This window comes from Heptranchias perlo, chromosome 9 (genome assembly GCF_035084215.1).
Source record: "Heptranchias perlo isolate sHepPer1 chromosome 9, sHepPer1.hap1, whole genome shotgun sequence".
Lineage (NCBI taxonomy): Eukaryota > Metazoa > Chordata > Chondrichthyes > Hexanchiformes > Hexanchidae > Heptranchias > Heptranchias perlo.
The window spans coordinates 31,684,204-31,705,573 of NC_090333.1; the positions used below are offsets into that span (position 1 = coordinate 31,684,204).

General features: G+C 36.9%; 1 protein-coding gene across 5 annotated transcripts in view; it reads right to left on the minus strand.

Annotated features, from left to right (window-relative positions):
• The window catches only part of rnf220a (ring finger protein 220a), a 397,403-nt gene that overhangs the window by 373,394 nt on the left and 2,639 nt on the right, over positions 1 to 21,370 (minus strand). The window lies entirely within an intron of this gene.

Sequence of the window (21,370 nt, forward strand, 5' to 3'; positions counted from 1 at the left end):
TTTACATTGAGTATCCTACAGAATACTTTGAGAAAGGAAGTCACTTATCTTGGCAGGAGAAATATTACAGTAAGCTAAACTACCAGTCAGGGCTTAGTCTAAAAAAGAGCTAACTATCCGTATTTTAATGTTGTCTGAGTCTTGTGCTTCTGGCTCATATCCCTGTGCCAACTCACCAGATCCTCTCCACTCTCTCTTCTGAATGCTCTCTTGTCAGGACTTAAGGAACAAACAAAAGGAGTAATGGAGGCACTCTGAAACCAGTCTGAAGTAACTTGGCAATCCTAAGTTTAGGTCAAATCACTCCAGTCCTTTCCTGAAATCCATTTCCATGAAATCTGACTCAATGTTCTATACAAGTAGTGAGCCAATTTACAATATTAATATTTTTTTAATTTAGCAAATGCAACTTACTTGCCATTCTATTCTGGTTAAAATTTTATAAAGTATTCTGTAGACTTTAAGCTTTTGTCTTAAAATGTGAATTTCATTTGCTGGTTTAACAAATTCTGAATTAGAGAAAAAATAAAGGACGTTAGGAACTTAGAATCTGCTACTGATAGGAAATCACGCACTATAAGTGTTCCACACACTATATTATAGGGAAGTAGATTATCTTATCAACATTTGTGCAGCATATTTTACCCATTATCTGTAGTTTGTTTTTGTGTGATATATAATATTGTGCATAGTATATTTTTATTGTGTGTAGGATATTTTTATAATAGTTTATTGTAATATATTGTGAATTTTCCTACATAGTATTTAGGATGTTTCTTACACCATACAACTGTACATTTCATATCACATCATAAATATTTAGCTTTACATGATGCACAGTAAAACTAGTAGCATATTTTTATCTAAAATAGTACTTTTTTCTGATAATATTTCAGATTTTTATAATGCATAATGCACAGTATATTCTAATACATGGTATATATAAGCCCCGATTTTGCAAGACATGCAAAAATAGGGCTGTGCTGACCCATGGAGTAGAGGCACGCCTGCAACAGTAGTTCAGAGGGCAAAACATACCAAGGGTTGAAACTGGTCTTGACCAGTAGCGCAAAACAGGCTCCTAGAGAATTGGGAGCTTGTTTAACACAGCGCCCGATTTTCTTTTAGGTTGATTTCAATGGAAAAGGAAATTGGCCGCGTGTAAAACGGGCTTGAATTGTGTCTTGCCTGAAGACGTGAAATTTGGTGCAGGACCAATAATGAGGCAATTTTAATATTAAAATAAGGCTGCACGTACTGGTAGCATAGCCTTAGATTTTGCCCCCAAAATCGTCAATCAGAAATTCGGGCACCCTGCAAATCAGTCACACGTGGTCAGATGCTGAGTTTCTGACCCGCACCCGTGGCCTTTGGGGCTAATGTCCCCACTATGGCCTCGCAAAGTCAGGCCCATAGCATATAATATAATTTTCTCTGTCTTCTTTTAAAGAAAAAAAACATAAATTGCCATAGCCATTAAATGCTACATCCTACAACAAGTTGACAGAGTTGAGTCAGTGATTCAATTTCAATTGTTTTATTCGTGTTCATAAACCACTCCAGCTTTGCTTATGACAGAACCACTTGACTGAATTACTATCATTTGAATCACTACAAGTTATTATCCTCTGTATATTTACATTGCATGCTGATTAAAACTATTTATATATGTAGATCTACCCTCTCACATGTTGTGAGCCATTGTTGAATTGCAATCATATGAGGAAATTGCTCAGTGTTTGCCTCATGTTATTAAAAATCTTATAGGATTCTACTTCAATGGCCTAATGAGTAAAGAAAGGCATGACCCAGTACAGTACTAAACCAAACAGAAGGTCTTAGTTTCAATTATTAGTCTAAGGTAAGTTAACTTATGTGAGCCAGGGAAGCATTTGGGGTGTTATAAAGTGGGCACGGTACTCTAGGCTGGGGAAGGAAAAACCAGCCAGAGCTCCCACTCATAATGGCTAGCCAGTTACTTCTGAGAGAAAGTAGACAAGTGTGGATATTGAGTGAGTACAGGATCAGGTTCCGCTGTGACACCCTGCATGGTTGAATAGCCTGCCAATGTTCAATGTAGAGGCTTACATATGAAGAATAGCAATTTGGGTAAGAGGGTTGTCAGCACCTGTGATACAATACCCCAAAAACTGGTAACCACCTTCAGGAAAAGGGAAAAGAAAATAATCTTACAGGAGGGCAATCTGGTGGTACAGACATAAACATCTACTCCCTCCATCATCGACGTACCGTGGCTGCAGTGTGTACTATCTACAGGATGCACTGCAGCAAGTTACCAAGGCTTCTTCGGCAGCATCTCCCAAACCGCGAACTCCACCACCTAGAAGGACAAGGGCAGCAGGTGCATGGGAACAACATCACCTCCAAGTTCCCCTCCAAGTCACACAGCATCCTGACTTGGACATATATCACCGTTCCTTCAGGAAGGAAGTCAGTTAGGTCCAGAAAAGGCTGCAAAGTCAGTAAGGTTTTAAGCACAAAGCTTAAACTATTACATGAAGACAAGCTGTACTGTTGAAGTAAGTGAATCTGATCATTACTGTTTTTCTGTGTGTTTACTTGCTGTGAAATAAAGCAGCTTAAAATTCGTATCTAGCCTCATCTTATCAAATGTTTTCTCAGTCTGCCTTCGAAGAAATTGAAGAAGCATACATGCAAATGACACAAATATTCAGTTCAGATCAGAAAAGGATACCACTGTTACACATCTGGGTTACGCTACTGTATAGTTAGAAATTGGGTGGTACAGACACACTCCTAAATGTAAAACGCTCAGAATGCTTGTGGGAGCGATTAGCACCACCTTATCTGAGAGAATATCTAAGGCAACACGCTCAACTTGTAACAAGCCAGAAATTTGTTTGTAGAAAATCACAGAGCATGACTATAGATAGCCAGACATGGTAATATCATCCAACACAGTGCACAGCAAAAAGGAGTTAGCAATGGTGTCCCCATTGGTGGTGTGAAAGCACAATTGTAAGTTATTGAAATTTTCTACTTTTTAACATAGAGTAGAACTTTTCATTCTCCTTTTCTCGTGCATAACCCCATTTCAGCCATCAAAGTAATGACATGCCTCATTGGTTCTGATAATACTTGATTCTGCTTGAAGCCATGGCCTGACTCCAACTGTATGACAACATGGCATAGTGTACCAAGTTATCCTGGATTCAACGTAAGTGAAGGAATTTAAAATTATTAGAGTCATCTGACTTCCAACCAAAAGGATGAGTTAAGAGTCCATAAAGCTACCCCCTCCAATCAGGTGAGTTTTATTAACCTTAAGCAGGCCTCTAGATGAAGCCTCATGCAGAGGCAGCATTTGATTTCAGTGGAGGGAAGAAAAGCCCCCAAAAAAATGATTCTTGCCATCTATCTCACTGGCCAATCAACAAGGCCAGTCTTTGAGAAGTTAGCATGCCTAAAACACCCAGCCCTGCACATTGGAAGAGCATACGTTGCGGTGAATGGTCTGCAAGGGCAATCAAAATCGAAAAAAAAAGGCGGGGGAATAAAACAAATAACAAAAACTGGAAGAACAAACAAATGCAAGTGGATTCGAAACATCATTTGACGTAGGCTCAAATTTAGCATTCAGCCGTATTTTGCCCACTAGAAGCAAAGGGCTAACAAAAGAGTTAATGCAGTGAATATTGGCGGTTAAAAAGATTTATTTTCCAAACGCTGTACAGTTTTTACATGCACCGACCTAAATGCTGGCACAGATGGCTTGCTAACAGTCAGTCACCACTGTCTCCGTACCAATAAAAAACAGCAGTCATCACTAGATTTTTTAAAAAAGAAGAGAGAAAGAGAGAGAATTAACAAAAGCCCCATTTTACTTGGTCCTTTTCAAGCTCTTGGATAATACAGAAAACCTGATCCTTTTGAGTGCATTTAAGGGTCAGAAGACAGGCCACATTATGACTGTCAAGGCGTGATGGCCACTTTGGCAGAAAACTTTGGTGGCATTTCAACACTCCCTGGCTTGATAAGCTTAGATCCACACTGATTATAGACCACCTTAACCTTAAATACACCCAAACTTGGCATCTTGTTACCATTCCTTTTCCAAACATGATTTTTATAAAAACAAGATGAAAGTCAACTTCTCAAACTAGACTAATGACAGCAAATGGGATTAGAGAAAACATAATCCACAATACTCATGCTCACATGTCTTCTTTGTGTTCCTCTTATTTCTTATTCTAACTGTTCAATTATTTTAGTGGTTATAACATTAGTGAAATAGAAACAGAGTGAGATATTCTACCTGTTTGATTGAAAAGAATAACATTTTAAAGAATAAATAAAGCACAATTTTTGTTTTATCACTGTCTCTGCACCAATCTGAGTTTTTGTTACTGATTTTTTTCATACCAGCAAAAAATGCTAACAGTATTCTCAAAGTCTGGCCAGCATCTGGAAGCAATCCACATTTTGCAAATCATACAGGCGTGAAGTACATTTAAATGGAATGAATGACACATTACTACCCGTGTATCTCTGTGGTGGTGCTGGTTGAGTGGCGGGTAATGTCTCACTGTGTAGCAGTTTACGTCAACATGTTAACCTGCAGAAGTCGGTGGCTGAAGATAAAGCAAATCTGATGGAGATGTTAAGTAACAGCAAGGAACCATAATAAGAAAGCTGTGCACTGGGAAATGTTTCTAAATGTTGGAGAAGTTTTAATTAGTCTCATGAAATGCAAAAATCCTCTTCCGATTTGGAAGTGCAAAACAACTGAGAATATACTGCTCTTCTTACCAACCATCCCTATCACCCTTATAGCAAATCTATAACATGCCACGGGCAAAGAAAGTAAGTTGATTCATGGCAAGACTTGCTGACAGCAATAACATCGAGATCTGCACCTTTTTTCTTCCCTTCTGTTCTAAAAGCAAACCCTCATATACCTCTGGTACCTCACAGTGTGGCCATTCATTACTTGGATCCTAGATAGTGAGAGACGACGGGCTATTCAAACGTGGGCATCATTGCTAAGCCAGACCTCTTAATATCTACACACATACATTTCTCACCATTGGTCCCTGAAACTTGGATGGTATTTCTCCTCAGGGACACTGAAGGCAATTGTAGCATCCCCACCACTGTCTCGGTTGAAATTAACTAACTCAGAACAAACCAGGATTGAACTTGGGACCTTCCTGATCTGAGTAAATGAGTACCACCCCAAAAGCTGCAGTTACTTACTGAGCCATTGGAAAGCCCTGAATCTTTTTATCAAAACAATCTTTTCTTAATCACTGTTCGAATAATAGAATTGATGTGAGGAAAAGCTAGGCAGAAGCTAGAGCGGGCTAAATGGAGAGAGGATGCTTTTGCACACTTCCTAATAGTTAATATTGAGTGGCACTATGAAAGGCCTATGAACAGTTCCTGTATTCATCCCGGTGATAGGGCTGAAAATAGGGAAAAATAGAGGGAACAAAACTTAAATAATGCAATGATAAATTGTTAAATACTGCTTTTCTTGGGATTTTTTTAACTTAAAGAAAATATTTTGTTCTTAACATTCATCCACTTTCTATTTGCCCTTTTTTCATTTTAAAAACCGTACAGCCAATTCAGTAAAATTAACAGAAACACTTAGAAAGGAATTTTACTGAAATATGAATATCACTGCCCTACTTAGAGATAAAAATACCAAATGTACAGTCTTCTCTTTAATACCAATGACAATACTCAGAAATTATATGCACTCTTCTAACCTTTGCAAAAAATGTTTGATTCTTAAAGCAAAAAAGAAAGATTTCAGAAAATCCTCCTTCAGCAAACTCTCAGGGACTGCAAAAAAAGCAACATCTTGTCAGATTACAGATGGATATGTGGCTTGAAATCCTCATGTTGCTGTGGCCCCTCTTAACCTATCCCAAAACCAATACTTCACATCCAAGGAACCCTCTTCACATGAGAGATGCAATCTCTCCTTGTTATGAGGTTGAGATAGCTAGGAACTGTAATACATAAGTTCAACTTGACACTGAATCATACAAACCCAGTTTGTGAAGCTTCTTATTTCGCTATATATTTTGTGAGTGTGTGTGTGGTGTTTGCGCGCGCGCGCATATGTGGGGAGAGGGCAGGAAGGAATTGGGGAGTGGGAAGGGGATGTAGCTGAATGGCAGTGGCAGAGGAGTCAGTGAGAAAGATTTTTTTTTAAAAGCAGCAGTGTACCATGTAGTGTCATTCACGCTCTGCCTACGATTTGCAGTTCACATTCTCCTTCAGCAGCAGAAGCGTTACGCTGGCTTAAGGGACAAATCAGACACAAAAAAAGACTAAACCCCACAGTAATGCAATTATCAGAACATTTTATGCCAGGCTGTTTCTTTTGAAGGCGAGCTGGTGTTCTTCGCTTGTATGCCACTGTGTCTTCACTTGCACCTAATAACCATAAAGTTACCATTATTTATGCTGCAGACACACACAAAACACCCACTGAAATTCTGTGCTTAAAAACCTTTTGATGCTCAATCCATGGCATATTGCATTTTAATGCCAGACTAATATTGAAACATTCTTGAAAAAAATCTCTAGCTGCAAAAAAAACATTTCAGGTAGATTTCTTTTCCTCTTATAAATCGTGTTTTGCCTGTGTCTTGTTTTTCAGGTTTAGCTTTGTCTGGGTTCCTGACGGCCACCCACAATTCCAGGGAGTTTATTTTATAGCGTCTCTCCCTACTCATTTTTAATTCACGGCACTGCACACTGGACTTAACAAGGGGAAAGGCTTGAAAGTGTGCATTGAGGAGAAAAAGACAAAGTGAGACAGAGGGGAGAACGTTCACACCCACTCAAGAAACTTCTGCACAATAGACGAAGAGAAGGGAAAACACCCCTTGGTTGCATGAAGGCCATCGAAAACACTACACCATCTGCACTCAGCTTTTTTTTCCTCTATCCCTTTTTTTTCCCTCAACAGTTCAAACATTTGTTCAGACAACAGAAGGGGAGATTTTATGTAAAATGGTTTAACAGAAACAAATCTAAAGAAAACAGAAATTTAATGTTTAGATACAGTACAGCCAGCTGATGAATTCAAAAGATGCAAATGTTGTTATTTTTAAAACATTTAAGTTTAAAACCATTTTATTGCTGAATAATTTTTCCAAACTTGAAAAGCAACTTTGGCCTTTAAATCATTACCCAACCAGATATGTACTGTTAAATCTGTACATTTTATGTATTGATCAAAATAGATCAAAAGAAAGATGAATAACTTTATCTTTCAGGAGCCATTAAACAAAATCTTCATTATTTTGTTCCTGAATGATTTGAATCCAATTAAGTTTAAGGTTTCTTTCTGCATTCTCGCACATTCAACACATTTTGAATGAGAATGTTTTTATTCTAAACTTTTCTTTAAAGGCATTGGTAAGGTTTTAGTAAACTCTAATCTACTAACATAGTATTGGATTTTTGAGTCTGTTCATAGAATATCCTGAAAATAAACCAATCTGTGATACGCTAAATATCTGATGCAGATGAAAGCATATGAAGAGACAAGAGAAGCCATGATTCTAATAATTATTTTTGTCAGTGGAATGTGTGATTTCTACTCCTCCCTCCTGCCACCGTGAGATTAGAGATTTCACGGTTACAGATCAGGAGCTTTTGAGGGTCAGAGCAAACAATTGCTACACAAACTATCCCCTGGTTATAGCTGTGTTGTCTCGGTGGGAGTCCGTCCCACCATTTCACTGCTCTGCAATCTGTCAAATGAGCAAGAAATTAGTAGAACTTCAGGGTTTCTCCCTCTTTCTCTATGCTCCGAGAGACGAGAGGTGGGCTTCATAAGCCAACATCTCAGATTCACGGCACAGACCCAACATGTCATTTTTAGTCTCTTGAATCCTCATGTAATTTACAAAAGAAGTGGCTACTATCAAAGACCTTATGCTTTTCAACATATGGCTGCTCCTCAGACTGGGAAAATTAAAGACCAAATCCGATCAATTTTATTATTTTCATCATTTTTCCTGGGTTACCATGTATCTGTGTGATCAACATTTTACTTTATTTATATCCCTAACGGAACTGCTAAATTTTTCATTACTCGAGGGGCAGCATAGTTGCCTTTCGGTCTCAGATATTTTACTGTGTTTGATTAATAAATTAAAACTTTCTAATAACCAACAAGAAACACAAGCAAAAATGAATATTAAATTTAATTAGTTATTTTTATAGAAGTGATACTTAATATTTGGCTTCTTTTTATAAAGAACAGGCTCTTTTATATATGTTCCATTGACAAAAATAATTATTTATCCAAATAAAAATCCCATGACCTGGCAAATTTATTTTAATTAATTGCTGCAAGGTTTTATGAGGTGGCTGGCTTCCCGGTCACCACCTTCACCACATTTTGGATCTAGGTCTTGAATTATGTTGTGTCTCTGCCTCGCTTCAGGTACCAGCAATCTCCTTAACCCCACCTACACTCCAACACTGAGTAGCAGAAAATGCTCCAACGTGAGGTCAGATGAAGACACCTCAACTATCAATACCTAACGCAGAAACATGGCGAAGGCGGTGGCTCCGAATGGGAGGCCAAACCACATCACTGTAAGTTTCCAAACATTTTAACATAATATTTTTTTAAAATATTACACATGGAATTTTTTTTCAACGGAATTCTTCAGGACAAGTTTATTGTAGGATTTCATCATGAATTATTCCTTTAAATTTTGAGTACTCAATTTACATTCAGTTTGGTCAGAAAACTTCCAATTGGAAAATACAGGATGTTTTAGTCATGACATATTGAGCTGATCATGAATTCAACGGTGTCATTTCCTGTGGGACAGGCAAACTGGCATCCATTTTGAAAACTCCATTAACTTTCCCAGCCTGATTTTTATGTAAAGTACGGTTATCATTTCTTATCTTGCATGGTCTTCATTACAATCTTATGTGTGGGAAATGGAAAGTAAATTATTGCTTCCATTTTGTTTAGGCTTTTGTGAAGAAACTTGGGAAGCCTTTGTTCATACCATTCTTCCAAATAAACAATACAACAAAATATTGCCATGTGTGATACATTATGTTTATGGAGAAATAGAGCTGGTTGGGATATGTAATATATTCAGCTTATATTCAGACTGCTGATCAGTTAATCTGAATATAACATCAACATTTTAGTAATTTGGTTCTTGTTGGGCAAATTCCCCAGAGGTATCTCTATTGGAATTCTTTTTAGATAATGCAGTCAAAAATATCACCATTGATGGCCACCTGAAACAACAGTTGCACTAAGTTTAGCCAAAGCACACCAGAATTTTCTTTTACAATTCACACCCGACAGTTTTTTTGCTGATTTCAATGGAACAGACTGTAGGCTGATCTTAGGAAAATGGAAAGAAGTTAGGAAACAAACTAATTCAAACATCAAAATTAAATCAGTATTTGTGAATACTGAATGATAAAACATTGATTTTTTTTAGGTATTACGAGGAAAACAATCTAATCTGAAGGACATAGGACATTGCAAACAGAAGATTTATTCTATCTCCTTGTTAAAATGTAAGGGGTTTATAAATCGATTTAAAGCATTTAGTAAAAACTCTAACTGTAAATGACTTATTTTAAGATAATGCTGTTTTTGTAACTATGCGACTTTCTAAATTCATGCCTGGAGATGCAAAAGTGTGACTTGTTAAAAAGCTTATTTACATGTTCTTGCATTTAATAGAATGCATTGAAAATGCAAGTGCCCATGAAAATGCAGTACTTAGTATTCAAAGTGCTAAACTTCTGGGGTTTATTCTGTCATAGACACAAGCAGAACAGAATGTTCAGAACATCAATAGAGACACTAAAACATGTTTACCAATACTAATTGAAAAAGAAGAATATGGACAGATTTTAAACTTTACCCTTAATTTTCCTTTACTTTTTGTTGAAGTTTTCTTTAAATTTAGAGGAGTGTTGCTAAACGTCTCTATCATATTTAGTGCCACAGTGCAACGTAATGTTGCTACTGTATGACTTGTGGTGTTAAAGCTAATTTAAATTCAGTGGAATGTCTTTAAAACTCTTTTGACACTCTCCAAACAGAGTTAATAAAACCACAGACTTACAGCTAGGGACAAAGGTTCGAACACCACTGCAGATTAATTCCAACTACAGAGGGTGTATTCAATGCAACTTGATGCAGTTCCTAGAAAAAGAGGTGTTTTGTCTATTTAAATCTCATCTCTAAACCTTTTTCTGAATGACAAACCTTGTAGAAAACATTTTAAAAGCTTTTTTTAAAATTATAAACTAAGGCAGTAGTACTTGATAGAGTGAAGGTTCAAAATGATCAGCTGAATCAACATCAGTCTCGTCTGCATTGCTGGGCTACAGTTCTTAGGGAGCGGTTGACTATTAAATTATTCAAAGGTAGAACGCAACTATGCTTGATTAAGTTTTAATTTCATCAAATTATCAATCTCAGAGAGTGCACACAGTCAACCATCCACCCAGCAAAGCTGTATTTATTTGGAAACAGGAACACTCATTACTTACTGGACTCCAGTACGCTAATCTACTGAACAAAGGTGAATTTGCGCAAACAGTCAATACTTGATTTGTTCTCGTTACTCCTGTGATTCACCAAACCCAAGGTTGATCAGTTTAACCCTGCAAGGCCCTTAGTCACTGCTTGTGTCACTTGGTTTTTCTAATATCTGTTCTCACTCCTCGGCGGTAATGTATAACAAGGTCATTTTGCTGTTTGAAAAAAGTCAGATTGTGATGTTAAATAAATAATCTGCAGAAGACATAGCAGAGCATATCCATTTGCAAGTATTTTTAAATTTTATTAAATGAAAACAAGTTTTTAAAAAATTACAAATATGGAATTACTACATAAATTACAAACGACATACAGATGTTCATGTTATATTAAAACTATTTTATGTTTGATTGTGATCATATCCAAAAATTTCACAATATATGTTTTGAAATTTAATTTTATTGTTGGGTCTTCACAACTTTTGTATAAAAAAGGGGAACTGGTCATTTATAATCAGACAAGGTATACATAATAAAAACCTTGTGAATCTTTATTCACGCTGTGCACTCTTGATCTAAAATTCCTCATTCACTGTACACACCCATACTCTATACATCCTCATTCACTGTGCGCAACCTCACTTCATACATCCTCATTTCCTGAGTGCAACCTCACTCCATATATATTCATTCAATCAGTACATCCTTACTCTGTCATCCTCATTCATTGTGGACATCCTCACTCCATACATCCTCAGCCACTGTGCACCCTCTCAATCTATTCATCACCAACTTGCATTTATAGAGTACTAATGTAGAAAACATGTCAAGGTGCTTCATGTAGGACTAAAGTCACTAAGCAGTAGTGGGAGAGTTGAGAGAGGTGACCAAAAGTGTGATCAAACAGATTGGTTTTAAGCAGATTTTTAAGGTGGGGAGAGAGACAGGAAGGCAGAGGATAACCAGAGAATAGGTCTAGATAGCTAGAGGCTCTGCAGAACAAGGAGAGGAGAGGGCGCACAGGAAGCCAGAGTTGGAGCATGAAGTGCTGGCTATTAACGCTGGAGGAGGGAGTAGTGGTAGGGTGGGGATAACGCCATTTGAGGGATTTGTAGATGACAAGAAAGGTTTTGAATTCAAGGACTTGTAGGCTACAGTCCTGGTCACCAGTCTTGGCTACTGTGATCTGAGGAGGGTCAGGGTGCAACCCCCACTGCCAGTTTCCAGAAGTGCAAATGTGTCTTCAGGAAATTGAGACGGGTGAGTCAGGGATGCCCCTGCCTGCCTCATTACCCTAGCAATGCTGGATATTCCGGGGCAATGTAAAGGGAGTGAAGATCTGATGTATTAGGTCTCTACCCCCTTTTCTTCTCCAAAGCACTTGGGAACTTAGTGTCCCCCAGATGTTACAGAGAAGAAAATCAGCCCACATATATCCTTATTCACTATGCACACCTATACTCCATACATCTTTATTCACTGTGCACACCCATATTTATATATCCATATTCACCGTGCGCTCTAATACTTCAAACGTTGTTATTCACTGTGTGCGCCCTTATTCCATAAACCCTTAAACATCGTGTCAACCCTTACTCTACACAGCCTTAGTCACGGTGTGCATCCTTACTCTATACATCTTTATTCACTGTGCACATCCTTATTTCATACTTCCTTAGAAACTGTTTTTCAGAATGGTTAGAAGTTGGTAGTAGTATCCCACAGGGTTCAGTTCTGGGCCACTTCTGTTCACTGTATACATCAATGATTTGAATATAGGCCTAGAAGGAGTGGTTTGAAATTTGAAAATGATACCAAAATAGGGGATAAGGTTAATTTTTTAGAAGACTAAATTAAGCTGCAAAGGGATATTGATAAGATAAAGGAATGAGCTAAAATGTGACAGCTGGAATTCAGTATCAGTAAGTGTGAGGCGACGGATTTTGCTAAAAAAAAATAATAGGAGTAATTATAATCCGAATGGAAGTAGGCTCAGTGCTGTGGAAGAGCAGAAAGATTTGGGGGTACAGGTTCACAGGCATTAAAGGCAGCATCTCAGGTTGATAAGGCTGCAAAAAAAGCTAATGTAGTTCTAGGTTTTATCACAAGAGGTATAGAATATAAAAGCCAAGAGGTAATGATAGCCTATATAAAACTTTACTCAGACTTTAGTTCGATTACAGTATACAATATTGGGCTAAACAGTGTAGGAAAGATATTGAGGCTTTTAGTCTGCGGGTACGACGCAGATTCACTAGGATGCTGCCCGTATAAGGAAATACAAATATGAAAAAAGATTTGAAAAATTCAATCTTTTCTCGTTAGAGCAATGCAGATTACGAGGTGATATGATAGTAGTGCTTAAAATTATGAAAGTATGCGACAGAGTAGATAGAAGCACGCTGCTTCCAATAGTTGAGGGGTCAAGCACGAAGGACCATAAATACAAGATTAAGAAACTTCTTTACACGGAGAGTTGTGAGGCTGTGTAATTCACAGCCAGGGTTAGTGGTTAAGGCAGAAACTATTCAAGATTAGGTTAGATAGATGAATGAACGAAAAGGGGATAAAGGGATATGGGAACAGGGTGGGTAAATGTGATTAGAATTATTTGCTCGCAGGAGGGTAAACGCCAACATGGACTGATTGGGCTGAATGGCCTGTTTCCATGTTGTAACTTCTATGTATTTCTATGCGCGCACCCTTACTCTACACAGCCTTAGTCACTATCCACACCATTATGCCATAAGTTCTCACTCACCTGTGAACCCATGGCCCAAACATTCTTATTCACTGTGTGCATCCTTACCCCATATACCCTGATTCACTGTGTGCATCCTTACTCTATACTTCCTTATTCACTCCATGTCCTTATTCAATCTGTGCATCTTTATTTATGCTGAGCATCTTTACTCTTTGCTCAGTCTGTGCATTCTTATCCACTTCAAATATCCTCGTTCGCTCTCCATATCCTGAGTAGCTTTGTGGACACGAATTTCCTAATTTACTTTATGCATTCCTACTTATTCTATGCAGTTTTTACTCAGACTGAATGTCCTTATTCATTGAGTATCCTTTTAGAAAAAATGCTGATTCTCCAAGTGTAGCAAGAAGAAGTTCTCCTTTCCTTGTATTAAAAATGTGTAAAAATTAGCTATGTCCTACGCTGAGCACAAAAATGGTCACGCTTTGCACCCATATTCATTCTGTATATACTTACACAAATAAATGCCAACATGCCATACCATGGCAGGAAAAGAGTTATTCTGATATGTATAAACAAGAATGCGAGCATCCCATGCATGGTAAAATCATTCCACAATGTCACAATAACCTAGTTTGGCAATAATTCCTAAGTCACCATTTACAGTTTGCAGCTACAAACAACACTGGATTGAAAAGTCCATAATCTAACACATAAAGTGTTGAAATAACACATGAAACATTTCAAATTCTTAAAGCCCCAATGATCCTATATAACAAATTCACACGAGTTTCACATACTTTAAAAATAAGCAAAGTAGGCACTTCTGCCTTCCAAGCTTGATCATTGTAATATTCAAACAGAAAAATTATCACCATGACACAAAATTCAATCAGAGCTAAAGAACTTTTCTTATGATCCAGATTTAAATATGGTATGTTGATGATAATGGAGAGAGGGGAACAAGGAGACTACGATTTTAAGGTAGTCAGATAACCAAAGGTCAAATTGACACATCATGACAGTACTTAGAACAATTGTTGAAATCAAAATATTCTTTTCTGTCACTCCTGAAAGAATTACTAATTACTGAGAACCACTACATGCTATCTCCTTTTTCTCACAAGCAGAGGGGAAAAGAAGAAAACAAGACATAATTTTTCTCCTCCAAGCTATTATCATGGCATAAACACACACACAGGCTCAAAAAAAGCTCTGAAGGTACTTAGATATCTGTTTTGTACATAGGCAATAGATTTTATTCATTGCCTGGCTGACTTATCGCAGCCTGCTTTTAATGAGGTATAATAAGGAGAGCATTTTGTAGCTACACGGTTGTACTATTTTATCTTCCAAACAGCTGTGTCATGGCTGTCTGTGCAGGATAAATCATATCACCCTCCCCGCATATGCTAACACCCCTGTAATTACAGGACACTTTAAATGAAACAAAGAAGAAGAAACAGAAAAAAAAACACCTAAAACTGTCGCACAGATTACAAGCAACAGCACAGACCTCATAATAAAGCTAGTCATCATTACAATTAATTTATCACAGGGAGGTAACCAAGAAAACGTGATCCATTAATTTGACAAGAGCACAACTACTGGGTTTAATACTATGATATCAGAGACTGGTAACCTCTTATCACCTTCCCTCTACTGCTTTTTCCCCTCTATTTAAAATTGTTATGGAAATACATTTTTAAAATACTTTAGGCCACACAGAAATTAATTCCTGGTCATAAGGGCAGTTCCATAATTAGAACTATAAAGGCTGTAGGACAAAAATCAAGGAATGATTTGCTTAGCTATTTGAGCACAAAAATTCATTAATAAATAAGTGTAGTAGTTGGATTTGAGCTATTCACCCTGTTTCCTTAATTTCTTGAAAAAGATGTTAAGTGACTCAGCCTTTACTATAATGGAGGAACCTTTTATTTTATTTCATTGACTGCAATGAGGCATAAAAAGGGAAGGGGGTTATTTTTGTATTCTAAAATATTTAGATTTTATTTCTGCCCCCATATCCTCCTCTTCTGTTTATAACCTGATGCTCTCACTATCTCAATCAATACTTCAAATGGCAATCTGTTTGGGGGTGAACAGACAGCCTGGTTAATATGGGTGCCAACTTTTCTTGTGCTTGTTACACAGTTGGGCTGAAGAGGACTGAAAATCTTGTCTATCAGAAATGTAAATTATGAGCTGTCTTCCTGAGGGAAATGGATGAGTGCATTTTAGCTGGGGTGAATTCACTGGGTTTCTTGTGTGATTAACAACTCGGTGACCTGTTGTCCTTGGTCTAATTACTTTTAAATTTGCACTTTACATAATTATCATCAACAAGAATACTATCAATTTTTTTAAAACTCCCTCATTAATTCATGTGCTCCAAATCAAATTTAAAGTACGAGGGGATGAAGCCCAACATATAATTTCTTAAATTATTTCAGAAACCTAAAAACTACCTCGATCAAAAGATTTAACTTTTTTTTTAAATGTTAAGGACTTTTACTTTTGGTCAAGTTGCAAAAATAATACATTGGCATTTTCAGTTATTAATTCTTAGTACATTACAATGATGAAATTGTATAAAATACTATTAAAACTTGGGTACGAAGAGATTTACCACATTCTAAACTCAAATGGCTGCTTTGCTCCATTCAATGTGATGTTTCTATTTATTGAAAAACACAAGCAGCCACCATCCTTCAACATGCATTCCCCCGTCACCAAGCCAGCTCGATTTAAGGTGTTCTCTTTCGCTGATGTGTCTAATTTATCACTCTACTCCATGATTGATCTTTTTCTTATAAGCCCTGCGCCACTGCTGATTTTGCATTAACCATGGCCTTTTTTTGAATAAACTAAAACAGCTGCTTGACTTGCAGCAGAAGCGAAAGGGACATTTTAATATATTAAATCTGCAAGACTCTGCGAACAAACTGTAAGTGTTTATATTCTTCCCAAAAGCCTCTGAGCTTGTAAATGGCATGTGCCACATGCTAGGTGAAGCCAATTCTTTTGCTCTTTTTTTTCCGCCAGTACCTTTAAAGAAACCGTTCCATTGTAAAACTTTATGATTTGATTCACTGCTGCTGTTAGGGCACCTGTTTGCTGGTTTTAATTAACTATCTTAGCTCCTGGAAAGTTTTTTTTCTTTTCCAGGCTAGTATCTTTCAGAAACTGGCTGGCTGTAAGCTGTGATTATAGCTTCAACACCAGGGCCCCCAATTTGAAAAGACCTCCTGCCTTCTTCTTTGATCTCGGCTGCCAGAGAACTGCCGGTTGCTATTTTTCTGCCCTCTCAACACTGGCTCTGTCACCTGGCTCTCACAAAGGAAACAAAGGGATGGCTCTTTCTCTCCCTCTCGCACACAAGCAGAGAGACACAATCGAGACACTGAATTATACTCACGATACACAGCCCACCAGAGCAGCTGCTACCCATTTTTCACAAAAAAGGACAAGATACTTGCTGAATAAAAAAAACTAACGGACAAGCAACAGGCAAACCTGTTGCAAAGATCTGTGGCTTTTGAAAACATATACGTTATATTTATTAACCCGTAAAAGCTTATAGTACTCATTCTTCATTTTGTTCCTCTTAAAGACCAAGATAAACATTTTTCAGTTTATTGATGAACTCTAATTAACACTGTAAGCATGGTTTTTCTTCCACCTAGCCACTAACTGGGGAGGTTTGGCATGTTTCTTTTTCCCCGTTTTATTTATCTATGTAATATTTATTCTACTACAACTAAAAGGTTATTTCACTTGGAAATGATTTACAACATTTAAAGGGTTTATTAATTATTAGCTTAGATATGCTGGTGTTATGTGTTCATTTTTTTGAAAGATGTAAAAACTTATCTTTTCTTAATTTAACAAAATGCATCTTGTGATTGAACATTTGTGTGAGAATCTATAATGGTGGCGAGGACAACAAATTGTTTTTTATGGAAAAGAATGGCAAAAAATATTTTCCCAGTTTCATTGTTTGGTGCCAATCATATCTTTCTCTAATGGAGCAACAGTTGAAAACCATCCTTTACCTAAAGATTTTCAGCCCACTTTCATTTTCCATTTTAATATTTTCTCCCTCATGGTGTAAAAATATATTGTGCCATTGAGAGTTTTCAAAATAAAAATGGTAAAATGGTTATTTGTAGCAAATATATTAAGCTTACTTAATTTATAAATAATAAATATAAATTAAGGTTTTTCCATTTTTTTTTATTTAGTAAAGCATGAAAGAATTAGTATATTACCAAGAAAAAAAAAGTGCTTAAGACTACAATAATTGTGGCTGTCATTTGAAAAATGCAAAATTCATGCTCTAACTATTCAGCTCCTTTTAACAATGGAAATGTATCGCTGTGCAATTCGTAAAAAACATTCTGACAATAAACATTATTTAGATTTGAGTGACAAAAGTGATTACAACTGTGTGGTGTAGTGCTAGCTTGCTTTCTGACAGTAGTCTGCTTCATTGTATGCGCTATCATGCTGTCGGAGAGAGCTGAGGATACCGACCGAGTCTCCCTGGTGGGTTTACTGACTGAACATCAAGCTCCCCTTCAGCCTCTGTAGACCAGACACATTGCACAAATGTAGACAGAGGGCAAATGAGCAGTAATTGATGAGAATAAAGATGTTTTGCCAGACAGAGATAGTACCCCTACAGAGAAATGAGGCATTTTCAAATAAAACATGGACTAGACAAGATAGACGCCCCACTTTGCCATGAATTCTACAACAAAAATTTAAATTGGGCCACTAACTGTGAACAGAACACTTTGAAATGAAAAATAAAGAAAGAAGGTAAAAACATGAAACAACACCGCACAGGGACTAACAAAATGTAGTACAAGCTACATTGCCATTGATTGTTAGCATCTGAGGAGCCGTTTGTCTTTATCCCAAGCCAAGACTTTACACGCATAGCTTTACACAGACTATGGGTTTGAGAAGATATCTATCGCCACCCTATCGTATTCTCCAACAATGATCACTGATCGCTCAGAAACGAAACAATTCCTCAAATGCCTGCCCCCCAACTTTTAGTTAAACAAATGTTGGACTTGTTCACATGGTCCTGAGTCTGTATTCAAGAGCCATTCATTATGTACAAGAGTACACAAAGTTTTTCTTCTATGTTGCAGAGAAAGTAGCATGTTGAATGTGTATGATTGTGTGAAAGGTCAAATAAAATCTTAAGCTATGTCATTAGGTCAAAACAAATAACTTCAGGTTTTTCTAATTTGTCCACAAAATATTTTTTTTAATTGTTCCTTTTGTGTTGTAGCTTTATTTATTTAAAACCTTTTCTTAATTCAGGGTTATTTTCCCTCTTTAGTAATTTGTTGACTATTTTATTTGTCCTTTTGCAACTTTCTAAGCAGTACTTAAATATTAAAGACAAATATTTCACTAAACTATAAGAATTCAAAAAAAAATCAAAACTAAGTAGGAAATTGGCTATACACTGGCAGCCACCAGCTTCTCTTCTCTTTGAAACATTTGTTCAAGCCCTGAATCACATACAATAGTTTTAACAAATGGAAATTCTGACTCTGGGAGTTTGTCTTGGAATACTTCGCCAATCATAAACCATTGCATTTAGCTTAATAAATAAACTCCTTTAAACCAGGCTTCTTTAAAAAAATAGAAAAGACATACAATGTCTAAATTTCTTTAAATAATGGGGAACGGGAAATCTACATCACTTCTCCATATATTCAGATTGTTTTTTAATTTGAAGCAAAATTTTCAAGTTTGTGTTGGTTCACTTTTATTTTTGAGGAACAGTATTTAAAAGAGGAGAAGCGTTATGCTGTGAGTGAGCAGGTACTCCCTTGGCAGCAGTCTTGTAACAGATTTTTTGGGAAGAAAAAAAGAAAGGAAATCGATGGCACTTTGAATAGAGGTCGTCAGGGTTGTTGCTCAGGGAAAGTGACAGATCTGCGTACTAAGCCTCTGGCAGCCCCAAAAAATTCCATACATATTACCATTTAGCTGCAATATTTCAGGCTACAGCCTTCGTAATGAAACTCCACTTTGTAAATCAACCATTTATCCTACACAGTAGTGCAATGCAATCAGTGTTAACTAAAAGTAGCTATAGCAATAAATAGTAATGCATAGACAGTCCAATAGGTAAAGCTATAAATGTATAGATTGTTTAACTGACATCATTAACAATTTTAATAACAAATATAGTTGAAGAAATGTCACATTACTGTCAATTTAAAAAAATCAAATACAATTTTTAAAAGAATGCCAATCAATGATCCACATTAGTTTTCATGTACGAGCACTGTTATTCTTAAAATCTAAATTTATAATGCAGATATTATTCATCCCCCCTGAAAAAAATTAGATAATTAGTAAAGGAATGTCTGGTTAAATTTAACTTGCAGTTTCAATTGCCGCTTGAATTTTCCTGCAAATCAGTAGTATAAGTTTTAGCAAAGTTATTCATAACAAATTAGGTTTATAATTTTTAAAGCATTTGTTTTTTTTTGTCATCATCCACATGTTTAACCTCTCATTTTGGTTGAGAAATGAAAAGAATTCCTAAAACAAAAGCAGATGGCTTAGAATATCGACGAACGGGTTTAATGTTGCTTTTATACTAAACAAATTCTTTGTGTGTGTATTTGGCTCAATCCACTTTGCAGATGTCAAGCAAGTCAGCATCTATAAAATCAGTTTTAAAATAATGTACTTATCTTGGATGGAAGCAAACTATTTGAGGGCTATTTCAACAATTTCCTTTACCATCATTTCTTTCCTGAGCATTCTTATTTACAATCATATAAAGCTGCCAATGTATATTTATCTGGTTAAAAGACGTCTTTAATCAAGCTGCATGCAATTTAATACACAGCATAGGGCGACATAGTTTTTTTTACTGTGTCAACTCACACCTCAGCCTTATAACAAATGGCAAAGTGTTAAAGGCCAATTGTCCTTTCTCTTATCTCCTTCGCACCTCAATATTCATTCCAACAACCCTCAAATCCTTTTCGCTACACCACAGGCTTAAAGACTGAGGCTGTATAATACCGGCTCTCAGCAAGTGCTCAAAGCCGATCCACTACTGCCTTCTTCCTCTCGATTTTTCCATATTAGTGGCTATCATTACCATAAGAAGAGGGTAGAGGAAAAGAGGGGAGGGAAGCACTTAAAGAAATGTGAAAGGGATGCCGGTTGAAAACCAGAGGGGAGAACTGAAAAGATCAGCCTTTTCACATCTGGTTAAGTACTGCAAAACACGCCGATGGCCATATGATTATAAGAACACTCTTGCTAAAGTTTACTTGCAGTGAGAGAAAAGATTATTACCATGGGTTTCAATCTGCGCTACTTCCCCTATCATTTGCCATCCCACCTACCCTTGCTCCAATTTGTTTGCTCAATAAATCAAAAGAAATTTATGAAGAAGAAAAGCAACCAGGTTGGTCCTGTCAGGAAGGAAGCAAAGACATCCATGTTTTGTTGTTTTAAGGGTTTTTTTGTTAACTGCTCAGGAAGGAAGATAGGGGCCTGGATTCTGACTCAACGAGTGCAGATTAATCACATTCTTTACCATAATATAGCCCTTCTGAGCTACTTTATTCATTCCAAGCTTTTTAAACCATCTTTATTCATCTTTTTCTATTTTCATCCATCTCTCCAACGACCTTTAAATTCTATTGTTTTTCACCCACTTTTGTTTTTACTTCCCTTTGCTTTCACTTTCTGCCTGTCTTTTTCACTTCTATTATTATTCTCACTTTTTCTCTTGTTTCCCTTGCCGCCTCTTACTCTTTCTTCAACCAAAACAAACAGTAACAAAAGTCAGTAGCTTCCCACAGCTGAGGCTTGTTAACTTATCACCCATTATCACCTCATCCTCTAAGCACCACCTTTCTTCTCAGACCGCTGATGAGCCCTCACAAAACTTCTGGAATTGTAATTTAACTCAACAAACATCACAATACAGATGCAGGGAATTGGCTTCCTCTCAGTTATAGGGTCTTTTTTCCCCAGGAGTTACTCGGGGAGGGGGTTTGAGAAATGTCAATGATAACAAATCTTTATTTAAAAGAATATTTAAAGCATCAGCTGTAC